This window comes from Halichoerus grypus, chromosome 9, assembly GCF_964656455.1.
Source record: "Halichoerus grypus chromosome 9, mHalGry1.hap1.1, whole genome shotgun sequence".
NCBI lineage: Eukaryota > Metazoa > Chordata > Mammalia > Carnivora > Phocidae > Halichoerus > Halichoerus grypus.
In genome coordinates this window covers 144,222,961-144,240,440 of record NC_135720.1, presented here as the reverse complement: position 1 = coordinate 144,240,440, position 17,480 = coordinate 144,222,961, and the positions used below count along the sequence as shown (strand labels likewise).

The window sequence follows — 17,480 nt, the reverse complement described above, 5'->3', positions numbered from 1 at the left end:
AATTACATATGGCTGGATCACAGGATGTTATAGGGAAATGTAGGAAATGTAGGACTATATAGCTCTTCAAGGGTTTTGGACTATCAGTCAGTGTTCTTGGTTGCAAAAAGCAAACGCTGAATATGGTTAACTTAAGTGGAAAAGAATATTTACCTGGCCAGGTTTAGATCAGTGCCAGTAGCCTTGAAAGCAAGCATCTGACTCTTAAAACTGTCAGATTCCCTAAACATAATAAAGGACTGCAGACACAAGTTTCCGATGACAGTGTCACTGTGTATGTGTTCCCAGAGGACCCAGTTGGCAGTGAGGAGACAATGAAGCATTATAAACAAGACATTGCCACAATCAGATTATTCTGTAAACAGTGTGAAAAATGGATTAGGAATGGTGATGAAAGAAGATGAAAACAAAATTTATTCAGCCAATACTGCAAGAGTCCCAAGAGCTGTGGTGGGGACCTCCACCAGGAGTAAGCGTCAGGACATGAAGACCTGTGTTGAGACCGTTCCCTAAGAGCCCCAGAGTAAGAGGGTCAGAGGCTTGAGTGCTCCAAGGACCTGGACAGCAGGCACAGCTCATTTTTTTTCTAAGAGATTGAGGTCCAGCAGGGGATCCATCTCTGGGATGAAGCTAAATTCTGAGAGCCCCCTTGCCCATTTCAATCTTTTAATTTCTTAATCACGCCTTCTCACCCATTTTTCCACTTCCAGTGAGATCTTTGGACTATGCGGAATGGTTAATTCACTTGGAGACCATTTGACTAGCTAAAGCCTCTGTCTCTCATCCTTGCTATCCCAGTTCACCACTGCAGACATGAGCCCTCCAATTCTCTACCCTATCTGGTACCTTCAAGATGGACATACCCTCTGTCCTTCCATTTTAATGACTTAAACGTGCAGTCCGTCTCACCTGAATACTTGAACCCCACTCTCTGTAACTCATGTCTTTGTTTAACAGCCCACCTAGACGAACTCTCCTGCTTCAACCTCAACCGGCTCTTCCTGATGACATGGCTGTTTCAAGTAGAGTCAGCACATTCTTCAATCTCAGAATCAGGACATGGGTTGGCCCCTTCCTGAGACCACATTCCAATTTGCAAACATTTCTATCTGTATTTAAAAAAAAAAAAAAAAAAAAAGTGTCCCTGGGAAACTATGATCTATACAATTATGTTACATTTCTCATCAAGATTCTTCCTAGATGAATGGAGACTGGTGCCTTGCTTCTTGCACTCGGTTTGGTGACATGAGCACCCGTGTAGGCAGGTCATTCAGGACCTCAGCTTCTGGCTCCTCCAATATCTGTTTTTCCAAAAACCTTCACTTCCACACTGCTGTAGCCGCTCACATCCATGACCATCCTCCATATTAGCATGAATCCGTATTATGCTAAAATATTAAGTCCATGTGGTATAGAGTAATTTAATTTTTTTATTTAAATTCAATTTAGTTAACATGTAGCATATTATTAGTTTCAGAGGTAGACTTCTGTGTTTCATCAGGTGCATATAACACCCAGTACTCATTACATCACGTGCCCTCCTCAATGCCCATCACCCAGTTATCCTATCCCCCCCCAGCAACCCTCAGCCTGTTTCCTAGAGTTAAGAGACTGCTATGGTTTGTCTCCCTCTCCGATTTCATCTTATTTTATTTTTCCCTCCCTCCCCATAGGTTCATCTGTTTTGTTTCTTAAATTCCACACATAGTGAGATCATATGGTATTTGTCTTTCTCTGACTGACTGACTTCGCTCCCTCTTTCCCTTACGAGGACCCTTGTGATTACACGTGAATAATCCAGAATAATCTCTCCATCTCAAGATTTTCAAATTTGTCAATCTTCTAAGTCCCATTTACCACGTAAGGTAACATTCGCAGGTTTGGGAATTAGGACACGGGTGTCTTTGGGGGCTGCCATTCTATGTAGCACACTAGCCTACAATCTAATTCTAATCCATCTCTCCTGGCAATTTCATCCAGGTACTTCCACAACTTCTGGTTTTCTACTGAAATGAAACTTCCCGTTCCTTAACATTTCCTACATGTTCTTATTTCCATATTGCTGTAGACTGAATGTTTGTGACCTCCCAGAATTCATAGATTGAAACCTAGTCCTCAGTATGGTAGTATTTGGAGGTGGGCCTTTGGGAGGTGAGTAGGTCATGAGAGTGGGGTCTTCATAATATGATTAGTGTATAAAGGAGAATTCAGGGGCACCTGGGTGGCTCAGTCAGTTGAGCATCTGACTCTTGGTTTTGGCTCAGGTCATGATCTCAGGTCCATGAGATCCAGCCCCCCACCCCGCCCCCACTTATGTGCTTGGTCAAATAAAAATGAATAAATTTTTTTTTTTTAAGATTTTGTTTATTTATGTATTTGACAGAGAGACACAGCGAGAGAGGGAACACAAGTGGGGAGTAGCAGAGGGAGAAGCAGGCTTCCCGCTGAGCAGGGAGCCCAATGCGGCGCTCCATCCCAGGACCCTGGGATCATGACCTGAGCCGAAGGTAGACGCTTAGCCACTGAGCCACTCAGATGCCCCAAAAATGAATAAATCTTAAAAAAATAAAAGAGACCTCAGAGAGCTCTCTTGTCCCTTCCACCCTGTGAGGACACACATGATTCAGGAAGCCTGTTCTCAGGAGACACCAAATCTGCCTGTGTGTTGACCTTGGACTTCCCAGCCTCTAGGACAGTGAGAGATACCTTTCTGTTGTTTGTAAACCAGCCAGTCCGTAGTATTCTGTTAGAGCAGCCTGCACACACTATCCTGCTTAGATTCCTTGATCCTTCAATCACATTTTGAGAATGTCCGCAGGCTCGTTTCATACTGAGCATCCTCCCTCAGAAGTCGAACTGTAGATGGTTCCAAACGCGGCTTCCTGTCGGCTGCACGAAGACTGCTTCAAACTGCTGGGAATGCCACACCACCCACAGAGTTAGTGCTGCTCTGAGAAGTGAGCAGGCCTTCACACCTGTCTCCCCTGTGTCCCCACCCAGCCTGAGGTCTGGGAAGCTCAGCTGCGTTGCATCCCCCCTCACCCACTCAGAATAAAAAATAGGAGGCCAGGCCAGTATGGCACCCTTTTTGGCAATGGGTCCATCTCCTGTGTAGGGATTCAAGGTGGTGTCATCAGGAGAGAAGGAGCAAGATCAGTGGCATCATTATGACTTTCGTCCCTTTTGGTCTGAATAGGACTTTGGGGAACTTCAGTCCAAACCTCCATCTTTGAGGCAAGAGAACAAGCACAGAGAGGGAGGTGAGTTCTCTGTTACCCTTGCTGATACCACTCTCCCTCTGTTTCCCTAATAAGATTTACAGTAGCTACTTAAAGAATATTTGCTTGCTTGAAACATCTAATCCTACTTTGTCCCTTCAGCTAACTTTGCCTCCTACTTTAAACATTAACGATGCAATGCAATCAAATGAAGACATAACTTCCTTCACCAACGTAAACAGTGTGCCTATATGTGTATCCATCCTTTTTAAATTGCTGTCTGCTAACGTGAAGGAAACATCCCTTGTCTCAGTGCTACGCTAGCTTGAATGTCCATACAAAATGACCTGGGAATTTGCTAAAATGAAAATCCCATGGGTCTGGGCAAGGCCTGAGATTCTCTATTTTATAACCAGCTCCCAGGTGATGTCAGTGCTGTTGGGCTCCACACGACACTTTTTGTGGCAAGAACTTAACCCCTCTAGGACTAGTCCTCCAATGGTGCTCAAGCCATCATGTTCTGCATTCCCAGGGACCCTGCTCTCCCAACTGTTCTTACTTCCACCTCTCCCTCTCTACTGGCTTCTCATTATTGTCTACAGTGGCTCAAGTTTCTCCCCTGGCTCCATGTTCTCTTATGGTCACACTCTCTTCCTCCCCTCGAGATCCCAGCCATATTTCTCAAAACGCCCATTTCTACCCTGCGTCTCCATTCCTCATCTCACTCTCCCTTCTCAACTCTCCAAATGTGTCCTTGAATCCTAGAGCTCTCCTGAATTGGTTATCAGGGTCACCAATGAGTCCTTTGTCTCTAAATCTAATGCACATATTTTGGTAAATGTTGTTTTTCAAAGTTCGTAACTAGATGACCTTTCTTCATGCTCAACACGGTCTTCCTGAGCACTCTTGCGTACTGCAAGTGCTCTAAATGCACTCTATAAGCTGATACTCTCAAAATACATCTTTAGTCCCTTACAAGAGTCAGAACCATGTAGCCAACGGCAGTCCACCTTGCTGTTCCATGGGCGCCTTGCCCTGCCCAGCCCCCCCAACACATATCTAATCAATCACCCAGGACTCCCAATGCTCCTCTCCAGTCCCTCTCCAAACCATACACTACTTCCCTGTTCAGTCACTCTAGTATACATCTCTAGCCACTCTTGAAACTCATAAGTATCCATAAGTCAACTTCCCTTTCTCTCCTTGTGCTGCACTCATGGGCAAGGTTCTTAATCAAGGTTGAAACTAACTATGGCAATGCCTGGGAAGCCCATATTTTCCAAAGAAAAATACTCATCCGTGCTCATGGAATTCATTTTAACTTCACAGCAACGAATATTAAGTGGGTAGACAGTGCTGCCTGGAAATCCCAATATTGTTCCCTAGTGATTTGCTTTCCCTATCTTAATAATCATTATTTTTCACTGTGGCGTAATAAGAAATATATTTAGTCTTTGTCCCAGATTCCTAGCATAGATTTCCTAAAACCCTTGTACTTTCCTAAATGATAGGAATGTCTTTCGTTACCCATAAGGAGCTCTTTTTGAGGTCACTTGACTTTATGCTAATGAGGCGACTTAGGGTGGGACCCCCTAGATAGCCTTCGATGGGCTGATCACAGAAACACTGAGCAGTTAGTGTTGCAACTTTCAGCCTCAACCAATGGCCTCTGGGAAGTTCGGGTCTAAAGACTAAGCTCTACAAAAACTCCTGAGCAACAAGATTTGATGACTGTCCATGTTGGTGAAGCATCCTCATGCTGGGAGGGGGGTGCTCCCAGTTCCATGCAGACAGAAGCTCCTGTGCTCAGGACCCTTCAAGATCTCACCCCATGTATCTTTACCTCTGACTGTTAATCTGTATCCTTTATTTTATCCTTTATAATTCAGTCAAGTAGATAACCTGGCATCAATAACCTGGTGAGTAGAGATTTGTGAGCTACTTTAGCAAATTAATTGAATCTGAGGAGGCAGTCATGTGAACCTCCAGTTTATATCCAGTCAGGGAGAAGCACAGGTAACATCCTGGCTGAAATGGGGGCCACCTGGGGGCGCCTGGGTGGCTTGCTTGGTTAAGTGTCTGCCTTCAGCTCAGGTCATGATCCCAGGGTCCTGGGACAGAGTCCCACATCGGGCTCCCTGCTCAGCAGGGAGTCTGCTTCTCCCTGTGCCCCTCCCCCTGCTTGTTCTCTCTCTCTCTCTCTCTCTCTCTCTCAAATTTAATTGTCAGAGAGAGAGGAAGAGCCAGCGAGCACAAGCAGGGGGAGCAGCAGAGGGAGAATCAGCAGACGCCCAACCGACTGAGCCACCCAGGCCTCCCAAATAAAATCTTAAAAAGAAAAAAGAAATGGGCCCATCTTGTGGGACTGAGCCCTTAACCTGTGGGATTTAACCCTGTCTTCAGGTACATAGGGTCAGATCTGAATTAGATTTGTAGGATGCCCCATCATTGTTCACTGATAATTAGAGAATTGTTTGGTGGTGTTGGGAAAAAAAACACATCAGACTCCTGTTGTTGCTTGAAACTGGGTTTGTCTCTTGGGGGGAGGGGGGTTGTCAAGCCAAAAGATACAACCAAGCCAAGGAATAGGAAAAGGGATGGTTTTATTTGCAACAAGTAAAGGAGAACACCAGGGGTATTTCCCAAAGCAGTGTCTCCTCAACAACAAAACTGGGAAGTTTTAACCTAAGCGTGCATACATATTCACGAAGGGGCTTTTGCAATGGGGAATTCGGCATGGAACTGGGGCAAAAGTCATCTTCAGGTGACAGAGTCCAGGTCAAAGTCCCAGGGCCAGCAGGGGTCAGCATCAATTCTCTGGAGTTGATCTAGTGTATCTGAGGCCCAAAGAGCGTTAGGTCCTGCAAAGGTGACTCAAGAAAGTGCTTTGGGCAGTCTTTACTTTTGAATCAGCACTGGGAGTTTTAGCAGTCTGTGATAGGATTGGGTGATCTCCTGGTCCCATAGCGGCTGTTCCTACATTCTTTTGTGTCCTTAGAACTATTGGCTACTAAGGCCTCTTCCTTGGCAATTTCTACATATCTCAGGAAGTTCTGCCAGAAAATGTTTTTTGGGCAAGTAGTGTGGGTCAGGGATAGATCACAAAAGGTATAATTAACATAAAATCGTAAGATATTTATAGTGCACACTGTGGGTGATTTGATACACACATACACGCGCGCACACACACACACACGCACACATACACGCACACACACGCACGCACACACACACACATACACATACACATGCACACACATACACATGCACAAACACATGCACGCACACACACATACGCACACACACGCACACATACACATACACACACGCATACACACACATACACACATACACATGCACACACACATACACATGCACACGCACACACACATACACACGCACGCACACACACGCACACATACACACGCACGCACGCACGCACACACACACACACACGCACACACACGCGCACATACACGTTGGGAAAGGATTTCCCCATCTAGTTAATGCATCCATCACCTTTTTAAAAATTTATTTATTTTAGAGAGAGCGTGCACAAGCAGGAGGAGGGGCAGAGGGAGAGGGATAGAACTCCAGCAGACTCCCCACTGAGCAGGGAGCTCACTCTCGGGACCCTGAGATCATGACCTGAGCCAAAATCAAGAGTTGGATGCTTAACTGACTGAGCCACCCAGGCGCCCCCATCCATTGTTTTCCTTATTTATCTTGTGTGTGTGGACATGTAAGTTCTACTCTCTTAGCAGATGTCAGTTACACAGTCCAGTGTTAACAACTACAGTCCCCATGTTTTACATGAGATCCTCAGACCCTACTCATCTTAGAGGTGAAAGTTTGTACCTTTTATCAACCTCTCTATTTCCCCCACTTTTCAGCCTCTGGCAACCACTTTTCTCCTCTGTTTTTATGAGTTTGACTTTTTTTTCCCCTCCTGATTCCCCATAGAAGTGATACCATGTAGGATTTGTCTTCCTCTGTCTGACTTACTTCACTTAGCATAACACCTAAAGGTCCACGAATGTTGTCACAAAAGGCAGCATTTCCTTCCTTCTCGTGGCTGGGTAATACTGCATTGAATATATGGACCACATCTTCTTCATCCGTTTATCTGTTGATGGACACTTAGGTTGTTTCCATGTATTGCTACTGTGATTAATGCTACAGTGAACATGGGAGTATAGATACCTCTTCAATATCTGTTTTAATTTCCTTTGAATATTAAAAGGTGGTTCTAGTCACCAAATTCCACTGTGTGTGTGCAGGGAATTTTCCCACACCAATAAGCAATGCTCCGTATATCAGCCAAGTGTCCTATCATTCGGCTGAATTCTGACACTACCTGGAGACAGAATCAGATCCCATAGATTAAGGGCTCCATCCAGCAAAGAACGGCTTCCCCTCCCACTCGCTGCCCCTGCTTCAGACACCAGCACATGTCCGATTCATTACCTGTACTTCTCACTGACTGGCTAGAAATCAGAGGGTTCCATGACCCACCCTCCTTGGGTTTGATTAATTTGCTAGAACAGCTCACATTACTCAGAGGAAAAAAAAAAAAAACATTTTACTTACAGATTAGAAGGATATAACTCAGAAACAGCCAGATGGAAGAGATGCTCAGGAAAAGGGCATGGAGTTTCTGTGCTCTCCAAGTGCACCACTCACACCAAATCTGTACGTGATCACAAACCCAGAAGCACTCCACGTTCTCTTTGGGGTTTTTATGTGGAGAAGTCTCCATGCCTAGGCATGACTACATAGGCACGATTGATTAAATCATTGCCCATTGACAATTGATTCAAGCTCCAGTCCTTTTCCCCTCGAAGGTCAGAGAGGTAGGACTGAAAGTTCCAACCTTTAATCCTGGGGCTGGTTCTCCTGGCAACCAGCCCCCAACCTGAGGTGCAGTCACCATTAACATAATAAAAGACACCTTTGTTGCTGTAATGATTTAGGAAATTCTGTGGGTTTTAGGAGCTCTGTACCAGCAACAGGATGAAAACAAAATAGATACTTCCTGTTAAAAATCACAACATCACAGATATACGTGATGTGGGAAACCAAAGCAAAAGAAAAATTAAATTTCCTTACTACTTATAGCCCATTCACAAGTCCTTAAAACAGGCAGTGACCTTCCTCTGGGCTGCCTGGATGTGGACACTTTGCTAAGGGCAAAAGGCAACCTTAACCCCAGGATCCTGTGAGTCTTATTTTAATATATAGAAATTCCTTTGGAAACTTCCTTTATCTCTACTGCCCAAGATACGTGTTGGCAACCATCCCCCAAGCAGATGACCCACGGATACACATCTGAAGGGTCACATGACTTGAGTTTTTACTAAACAGTAATAAATGAACTTTCCTAACAATAGCTAGCCCCCCTCAGGATCCTGGAAACCTTGTTTCCAAAATACCTTGGAGGCCTGTGCTGTCCCTACCCCCTCCCAACTTGAAAGTATACAATGGGCCACTGCTCATGACCCCGGTGCAGCTCTTTTCTGCCCAGGGGTCCTGTCCCTGTGCTTTAATAAAACCACCTTCTTGCACCAAAGACATCTCAAGAATTTTCTTGGCTGTTGGCTTCGAACCGTAACATTCTTCCCACGTCAATAGACACCCAGAAGTAGAATTGCTGGATCACATAGTAGTTCTGTTTTTAATGAATTTTTGAGGAACCTCTATATTTTCCCTAGTGGCTGCGCGAATGTCATTCCCACCAACAGTGCAGAAGGGTTCCCTTTTCTCCACATCCTCGCCTACAATCTTGTCTTTTTGCTGATAGCCATTGGAACAGGTGCGAGGTGATATCTCATTGTGGTTTTTATTTCTATTTCTCTGATGATGAGTGATGGTGAATACTTTTTCACATATCTGTTGGTCATTTGTATATCTTTGGAAAAATGTTCGGTTCCTCTGCCCATTTTTAAATTGGATTATTCGATTTTGCTATTGAGTTGTATGAGTTCTTTATATATTTCAGATATTAACCCCTTATCAGCTAACCAGATACATGATTTGCAAATATTTTTTCCCATTTTAGTAGGTTGCCTTTTCATTTAAAATCTCCTAACAGAAAATATTCTGTTTATTCATGTATACAAGCATCTCTCTCTATCCATTCACTCATTCACTCTTAAAAAATTCAAATACTTCCTTATGCCAGGTGCTGTAGTCAGCACTGAGGTACGATTAAGGATAACATAGTGTCTTAGCTAACCTTCAAGAAGGCCCGCTGAGATCCTTACCTCCTGATTACACACCCTTGGGCAGTTCCCTCGCACTTAAATCAGTCAGGGAGACATAGATGAGGAGGGACTGAGGCCTCCTCCCAACATCTTGAAAGCAGATCTTGCAGTCAGACCTCAGAGGGCGCCTGCCCTGTAGACGCCTGAGTTCTACTTCACAAGACACGTGGGGCCAGAACCCAGCCAAGCTGCTCTGGGGTTCCTGACCCACACGATCTGCAAGATAATAAACATTTATGTTCCTAACCCATTAAAATTTGGAGTATTACTCAGCAGTAGATAACTAATATTCACAGCAAGCCTTAAAAAAAATTTCTCTTTGGTAAATAATCATTATTTACAAAAATAATCTTTATCTGTTTCTCTCAAGCGACCAGACTATTATCAGAAACCATATTCCTTGAAAATCGACTTGGAAGGCTAAGCGAAGACGTGTGGTTGTCTTCCCCTGACAAAAACCTGAAGTCTTTGGGCAGCCTGGCTAGTCGGTCACCACCAGAGGGTCCCGCACCTTCCACCGCAGCAATCACTGGCGAAAAGAAAGGGATAAGCCGTAATTATTTCAGACGACGCGTGATTTCCGCAGACTGTGTGGCCCCCGTCCCTACTGCGGGAACGACCTCAGAGGGCGCCTGCCCTGTAGACGGGCAAGGCGGAAGGACGAGCTATGCCGGAGTGCTCGGGTCGCGCCGGCGTCTGCGGCCGGGTCCCCTCGGGGTCCCCCCAGCGCGCCCCCCGGAGCCGCGGCCCGGAGCCACACGCACGTCCGCGCCTCTGCGCGCGGCAGCCTCAGCTTCCCCTCCTTTCTCCTTGGCATCCCCTCCATCCCTGCAGCCCGGCTCACAGGTCGCCGTGCCCGGGCACCGCTGGGCAGGCTTACATCCTCGCTCGGCAGCCCTTGGGGAGGAGGGGCCCGACGGCGGGAGCACCGCTCCCTGCGCAGCGAATAAGGCACCGCGGAGGCCGATGTTTCTCCTGGATCTTACAAGCAACTCTTTCTCACTTCTTTCCGGGCCCTTTGTTCGAAAGCACCAGAGCGGGGTCTGAGGATTTCTCTTCTCTGGGTTTGATTTGCATTTTTGGGTAAAACGAGGGTCAGAAGGCCGCAGGCCGCAGCCCGGCATCTCTCCCCTTTAGCCCTCCAAGTTGACAGCGACAGACTGTTTTTGTGACAATTCCCGCCGCCGCCTCCTCGTTTTCTAAGAAAAGGTCACCGCGGGTTCTGGAGCCCGGGAACGCGGTGCGGAAATGCGGAGGAGGACCGGGGGACACTTTGCTGTGTTCCATAGTTACAGACGGTCCTGGGGAAACCGCTTTTCTCTTTCCTGGGAGGATCTTTCCTTTGACCCACAGGCCTTTTGAGAAGCGAGAAGAGCACTCAGTGAGGGTGCGGGAGTGTGTCTTACTGAGATTGCCCACCCCGGGGTGTCCTCCGCGGGTCCTGAATGCCGGCAGTCTGCGGGCTAGAGGGCCTTGCCGGCGGGTTTCTAGAGGAAAGGGGGAAATCCGAGTTCCCCTTTACCAAGGAACAAGACGGATTTGTTTAAAATATGAAAAAAAAAGGGAGGGGGATAAATTTGCTCCATTTCATGAAGACAGTTTAGGAAAGCTCTGCATGTGCAGTGGGGATGTAGCTCAGTGGTAGAGCGCATGCTTAGCATGCATGAGGTCCCGGGTTCGATCCCCAGCATCTCCATTCCTTTTGTCCCCTTGCTGGGAAATAGCTTTCTTGCTTCCGGTCCCAGCCCGTCACCGCAGGATGCGAAAATTACTCGTCCTGCTCCCCAACCCTTGCAGGCGGCTGGGTGTGCGCACGACCTCTCCGCCGTGAACTCTGCGCCCCCCTCGCGCCCGCAGCCCTTGCCTGTGCTCGCGCACCAAGCGAATCCGGAGCGGCTTTGGTCCCTCCCGGCTCCGGGAGAAACGCGATTCACCCACGTAAACTCTGAACTGGAAGGTTTGGGGACGGGTTCGTATCTCGCTTAGTTTCGGGGCGGGGGCGCAGGGCGGCGAGCGCGCCGGGGGTTTCCACGCCGAGGCTCCGCGCGCGAGGAGGATTTCTTCTGCGGACCCGCCGCGGACGCGCGGGGTGGACCCGGGTCCCGAACGTGACGTTCGCGCCGAGGTCCCGCCCCGCGAGCAGAGCAGCGCGCTTCGGCCGGGTGCACTGGGCGCCGGGTGCGCGCGGCGGGAGCCGGTTGCGGTCTCGGACTGTGGGCGCGCGCGTGCGCGGTCGCCTCGGCCCCGAACGAGAATCCGCTGCGCGTGGGCCCGGCTGCTGCGGCGAGGACGGCCAGTAGCGGCTCCTCGGGGCTCCTGCTCGGAGCGCTGCCGGCTCTCGGACCGGGCGTCTCGTCTGTCGTGCTTCAGCCCCGCCTCTCCACCCGGGACACCCGGGACACCCGGCACACGGACAAGCGCGGGAACTCAGGAGACGGTTTTCCGTGCTTTCGGGTTTTCCCCCAGGCAGGCCTCTGGCCGCTCGAGAGCCCCAGGGACCGCGGACGCGACCCGGGGAACGTCCCGGATTCCTTGCAGGTGCAGGAGGCCCGGCCCAAACAGTGACAATGACTGTCCTTTGCGTCAGACTCTTCAACGCTTCGCTTGTGCTGCCCAAGTCCTTAAGGAAAAACCCCACAAAATGAAGGTGTAGGCCTCGGGACGGGCCCATGGCCGTGGGGTGCCCTGCGGCTCCCGCCCCGTTAGCTTCGGGGTCGAGCGCACTTGCTCCTGCCGGTATGTACGCGGGCCCCAGCGAGATGCAGCACTTGGAGCTGATGAGGACTAGCAGCGTGGCATCTACCAGCGGACGGCTCGGGGAGGACAGAGTCACGGGCTTTCACAGCCGAGGCCGCCGCTGGGGGATCACGAGAGCCCTACGGAGCGACAGTGACAGGTTTTTGTTGCGATTATTCCATCTTGTCTTCTGCCGTCACGTGGGGTCACCCGACTGTGATCAACTTGGCCGAAGATTGTTTTTCGGATTCCTCTGTTCCAAACCACACAGACTCTCCTTTAGTTCAACCAATAAAAATTTTAGGGACAGTTCGGGAACAGCCTCCCAGCTAAAGTATTTTATTTGTTGAATACAGTGGGGGGGGGGGGCATTGGGAGGGATGGGGAAGGATAGCGGTCATTAGGGTCCCCTGAGCTCTGAATGTCTTTAGAGCTAACGCAGTGGTTCTCCAGCTTGGCTGCAGCTGGGGTCACCCTGACGGCTCTCGCATTTCCTCACGTCTGGATCCCACTCCGAGGTTCTAGTTTAACTTGTCTATAATGTGGCATGGACACGGGCATTTTTAGAAGCTCCCTAGGTGACTAGAATAAGCAGTCAAGATTGAGAACCACTGGCCTAGACACTCTCTATTGAAATTATCTCCAAATATCCACAAAGGGGGGAAGAGGCATAAGAGAGGTCGTCTGCAGGTTTATTCCTTTGTCGTTAGGCTCGGTTTATCTAGAGACACCACTGACCATCAGATAGTCATAGATAACGTGAGCAGTCTGCAGACCAAGTCAGGGGCACATGGAGGCCGTCAACGGGAGGGAGCTGACCTTGTCCACATACTCAGTTCTGCTAAGTAGAAGAATGCTCTCTCCTCTCCCCCCTCCCTCTCTCTACCTCTCCCTCCCTCATCCCATCCCTCCCTCTCTCCCCTCCTCTCTCCCCTCCCTCCCCCTCCCTCTCTCTCTCTCTCCCTATCCCTCTCCCTCCATCTCCCTCTCTCCCCACTCTCCCCCTCTTCCCCTTTCTCTCCCTCTACCTCTCTCCTCCTCCCGTCTCTCCCTCCTCCTCCCGTCTCTCCCTCCTCCTCCCTTCCCCCTCCCCTCTCTCCCTCTCTACTCCTGAGATCCTAGTTTGCAAAGCTGGTCACTGGGAAGAAAGCAGATCACTTAATAATTCAGGGCCTTCTGGGACAGAAAGGATATACCCTAAATCCTGCTCTCCCAGATTTTAAATTTGGAGGTACTCTCAGCGATCTGAGATACTCTGACCTAGACTTTTAAGTTTCCTGAAATAAAATTACCCCCTAGAAAAGGGGAGTTGATATTGGAAACTTGAGGCTAAGTCTTTATAAGGGAGGGCTTGTTTTAATGTATCATGTGGTTCTGGCTCCTTGAGAGAAAATTAATAATTTTTTTTTAAAGATTTTATTTATTTGACAGCACAAGCAGAGGGGGAGAGGGGGAGAAGCAGGCTCCCTGCTGAGCAAGGAGCCCAATGTGGGGCTCCATCCCAGGACCCTGGGATCATGACCTGAGCTGAAGGCAGCTGCTTAACCGACTGAGCCACCCAGGTGTCCCGAAAATTAATAATGTTTTTAACAACATTTCACGAGATGACTATTTTAATTAGATGAAGCCAGATCTCATTTACTGTAGTTTTTCTGCCCAAAGAATATTAGGAGGAGCAAAGATAGAAAGAAAAGGGGCTATTTTCTAAGAACATAGAAACGAGCAGACAGCTGACATCAGGGGAAAATTCTACTTGCTGGGGCGCCTGGGTGGCTCAGTGGTTAAGCATCTGCCTTGGGCTCAGGTCATGATCCCAGCGTCCTGGGATGGAGTCCCGCATTGGGCTCCCTGCTCAGCAGGAAGCCTGCTTCTCCCTCGCCCACTCCCCCTGCTTGTGTTCCTGCTATCACAATCTCTGTCTCTGTCAAATAAAAAAATAAAATCTTAAAAAAAAAAAAAATTCTACTTGCTGATCTTTATTCCTTAGCATTGAAGAAAAGGCTAAAGACTCCTTTTTTAAAAAAGATTTTATGTATTAGAGAGACAGCAAGAGAGGGAACACAAGCAGGGGCAGAGGGAGAGGGAGAAGCAGGGAGCCTGGTGAGGGGCTCAATCCCAGGACCCTGGGGTCAGGACCTGAGCTGAAGGCAGTCGCCCAACCAACTGAGACACCCAGGTGCCCCTATAGACTCCTTTTATTTAGCAACAATGAAACTTCTCTGAGCCTACACGGAGTTTGACTGCATTTAGTAGTTTCTACAAAGCCTTGTGGCTAGAGAAAATTAGAGGTGAACCTAGGTCATTTCATGAAAACATACACCTTACTCTTCTCATTTCAAGGAGAATGAGACATAACAGACCTATATTGTAGTATGGGGCAGTCCTGGCACAGTTTAATTTTAAATTGTGACCACTGATCTCTTGGTGATTTACAATAAAATATGTCCAGGTACATAGATAGCATAGAAGGCTAAAAATTTCTCTTCTTTCTTGTCTATATTGGGTCTTCAGGTACAAAGAGAGGACAAACCAGATCGGAAGAAAGAAGCCAATTACACTTCTCACTAAGACATTTGCATATGACCAGAGTGCATTCCAAGCCAAAGGATCTGCGCAAAATGCAGCAAATTTGGGAGAGTTCAAACACTCAAGGAAGGAAATCTGACAATGCTTGGATAACCTCTGAAACATGAAGGAAGTTACCACCTCCGGTCACCTGGAATGAACAGCCTACTGAAAGGAAGACTTTAGGGACTGAGGCACTCTGCCCTACAATAATGTGAAGGGTGAGTGAGAGGCAAGGGGGTGTGGTTATACCTTATACATTGAATATGCTAATGGAAAAAATGTTCTTAAATATCCTAATGGTCAGCTCAAAGCATCAACGGAAGCCTCAGGCTTTCTGTGACCGTAGTGAAGGAATAATGTTTGTGAGGGGTTATGAGGTAGCTGATGATCATCGACAGCTTCAACTATAGATATTTGTCCAACTTCATCTATAGCTGAATTGTTAAATCAGTGAAGTTTATAAGTTCTCCAGGTCTTATATGTGAAATTTGGGGGCCTGATAGGGAAAGAGTGATGTTGAGAATTAGGGTAAGGTTTAGGGGTCTAGAAGTTCCTTGAACCCTCAGTTCGTGCTGGTCTTCTCCTGGGATTTATAGCAGGTGAATTCTTCTCTTAACAACTGAGCATCTTCTTACTTTGTGTGCTAGTCAGGGTTCTCTAGAGAAACATACCAATATTGTGTATGTGTAGAAAGAGACACAGAGAAAGGGAGAGATCTATTTTAAGGAATTGGCTCACACAACAGCCTGAAATTTGCAGGGCAGTCTGGCAAGTCTGGCAAGAGGTGATGTTGTAGTCTTGAATCCAAATGTAATCTGGAAGCAGAATTTCTTCCTCCTTGGGGGAGCTCTGTATATTCTCTTGAGGCCTTCAGGTGATTGGATGAAGCCGACCCACATTATGGAGGGTCATCTGCTTCACTCAACATCTACTGATTTAAATGTTAATCACATCTAAACAAAATACCTTCACAACAACAACTAGACTGGGTTTTGACCAAACAACTGGGCACCATAGCCTAGCTGAGTTGACACAAAAAAATAAATTGTCACACTTTGTTCTTAGATCCTGCAATTCTCTTGTGTAAATTTTTATCTAACAAAAGACTGCCGATTCTCTAGGGAAGCAATGATCCCTGCATTTATGAAGAAATAAGGATCACTTTAAGAAGGAACAGAACATGTGTTCTAGAGAAATTTACAGTATCATTACCACAGATACATTTTGTTTTGTCAGTTAACATTTTAGCCATGTAAGGACAAAGACTATTTCTCTTCCCTTTGTTATTTCTCTCAGGCATTTAATTCACAGCTTTGAAAGTCTAGAAATTCTAGCAATATCTGATGAATAGTTGAGGTTCTACTGCATGTGTGGCAAATAAGCTACTACTTGGAATTTTGCAAGTGCACTGGACTCTCGCTTTACTTCTGTATTATTTTTCTAATGTGATAATGTGAAAGTTTATGCCACTTTCTTTTATTAAAATTAAAATTAATGATGAGGGGCGCCTGGGTGGCTCAGTCGTTAAGTGTCTGCCTTCAGCTCAGGTCATGATCCCAGGGTCCTGGAATCGAGCCCCGCATCAGGCTCCTCGCTCTGCGGGAAGCCTGCTTCTCCCTCTCCCACTCCCCCTGCTTGTGTTCCCTCTCTCGCTGTATCTATTTCTGTTAAATGAATAAATAAAATCTTTAAAAAATAAAAAAATAAAATTAATGATGAGATATTTAAAGTATAAATACGGGTAATATTACAATAGACCTCATAAACCCATTATCCAAATCTTTGTTTCCCTTTTTTTTTTTAAGATTTATTTATTTATTTATTTGACAGAGAGAGAGAGAGAGAGCACAAGTAGGCAGAGTGGTAGGCAGAGGGAGAGGGAGAAGCAGGCTCTCCACTGAGCAGGGAGCCGGACGTGGGGCTCGATCCCAGGACCCCAGGATCATGACCTGAGCCGAAGGCAGCCACTTAACCGACTAAGCCACCCAGGTGCCCCCAAATCTTTCTTTTTCTAAGAAAATAATTCACCCATCACTTTTCATTTCCTTTCCTCTCTCCATGTGTACCCTTCCATGTATATTTTAATCTTTTACCACATGTATACCTATAAAAATTTTACATTATTTACCTGTCCCACTGTACATATTTATTACAATGTTCTTTTTGTTCACTATTAGCTATTTCACACAAATTCCCTATGATAGAAGGAGACACATCACATTTAAACTTTAATTGTTATGTAGTTAATCTGTTGGAGAAGACACAGCTTTATGTCCAATATTTGCTTCCCAAGCAATGCCACAAAGAACATCACTGCACATGTCTCCTTGGACAAATTTGTAAGGAGTTGCTGAATCCTATATCTGGAAGTGGGATTGCTGAATCGTAAAGTTAGGATATCTCTGGCTTTTCTAGATATTGCCAAAATTGTTTCTAGATATTGCCATACTGCTTGTGCAAAATTTATATTCTCAGCAACATCCAATGATAATATCTCCCACCCTCTACCAAGCCTTGGCATTATTGAACTTGAAAAGTTTTGCCAATAGATGAAAGTAAAAGTATTCTCCAAATTTGCATTTGTTAAATTACTGGTGAGGTTCAGCATATTTCATATATTTGTTGGCCTTTTATGTTTCTTCATCTGGGAGCTGGAGAGAGACACAGCGAGAGAGGGAACACAAGCAGGGGGAGT

At 46.8% G+C, this 17,480-nt stretch overlaps 1 long non-coding RNA gene and 1 other non-coding gene across 2 annotated transcripts; both read left to right on the top strand.

The window, feature by feature from the left end:
• Positions 1 to 11,105: 11,105 nt before the first annotated feature.
• TRNAA-AGC (transfer RNA alanine (anticodon AGC)) lies at positions 11,106 to 11,177 on the top strand. The gene has a single exon. It is a non-coding gene; the product is annotated as a tRNA-Ala (tRNA).
• Positions 11,145 to 15,830, top strand: LOC144379145 (uncharacterized). Its single transcript, XR_013441504.1, has 2 exons — positions 11,145 to 12,551; positions 14,729 to 15,830. It is a non-coding gene; the product is annotated as an uncharacterized LOC144379145 (long non-coding RNA).
• The last annotated feature ends 1,650 nt before the right edge of the window (positions 15,831 to 17,480 follow it).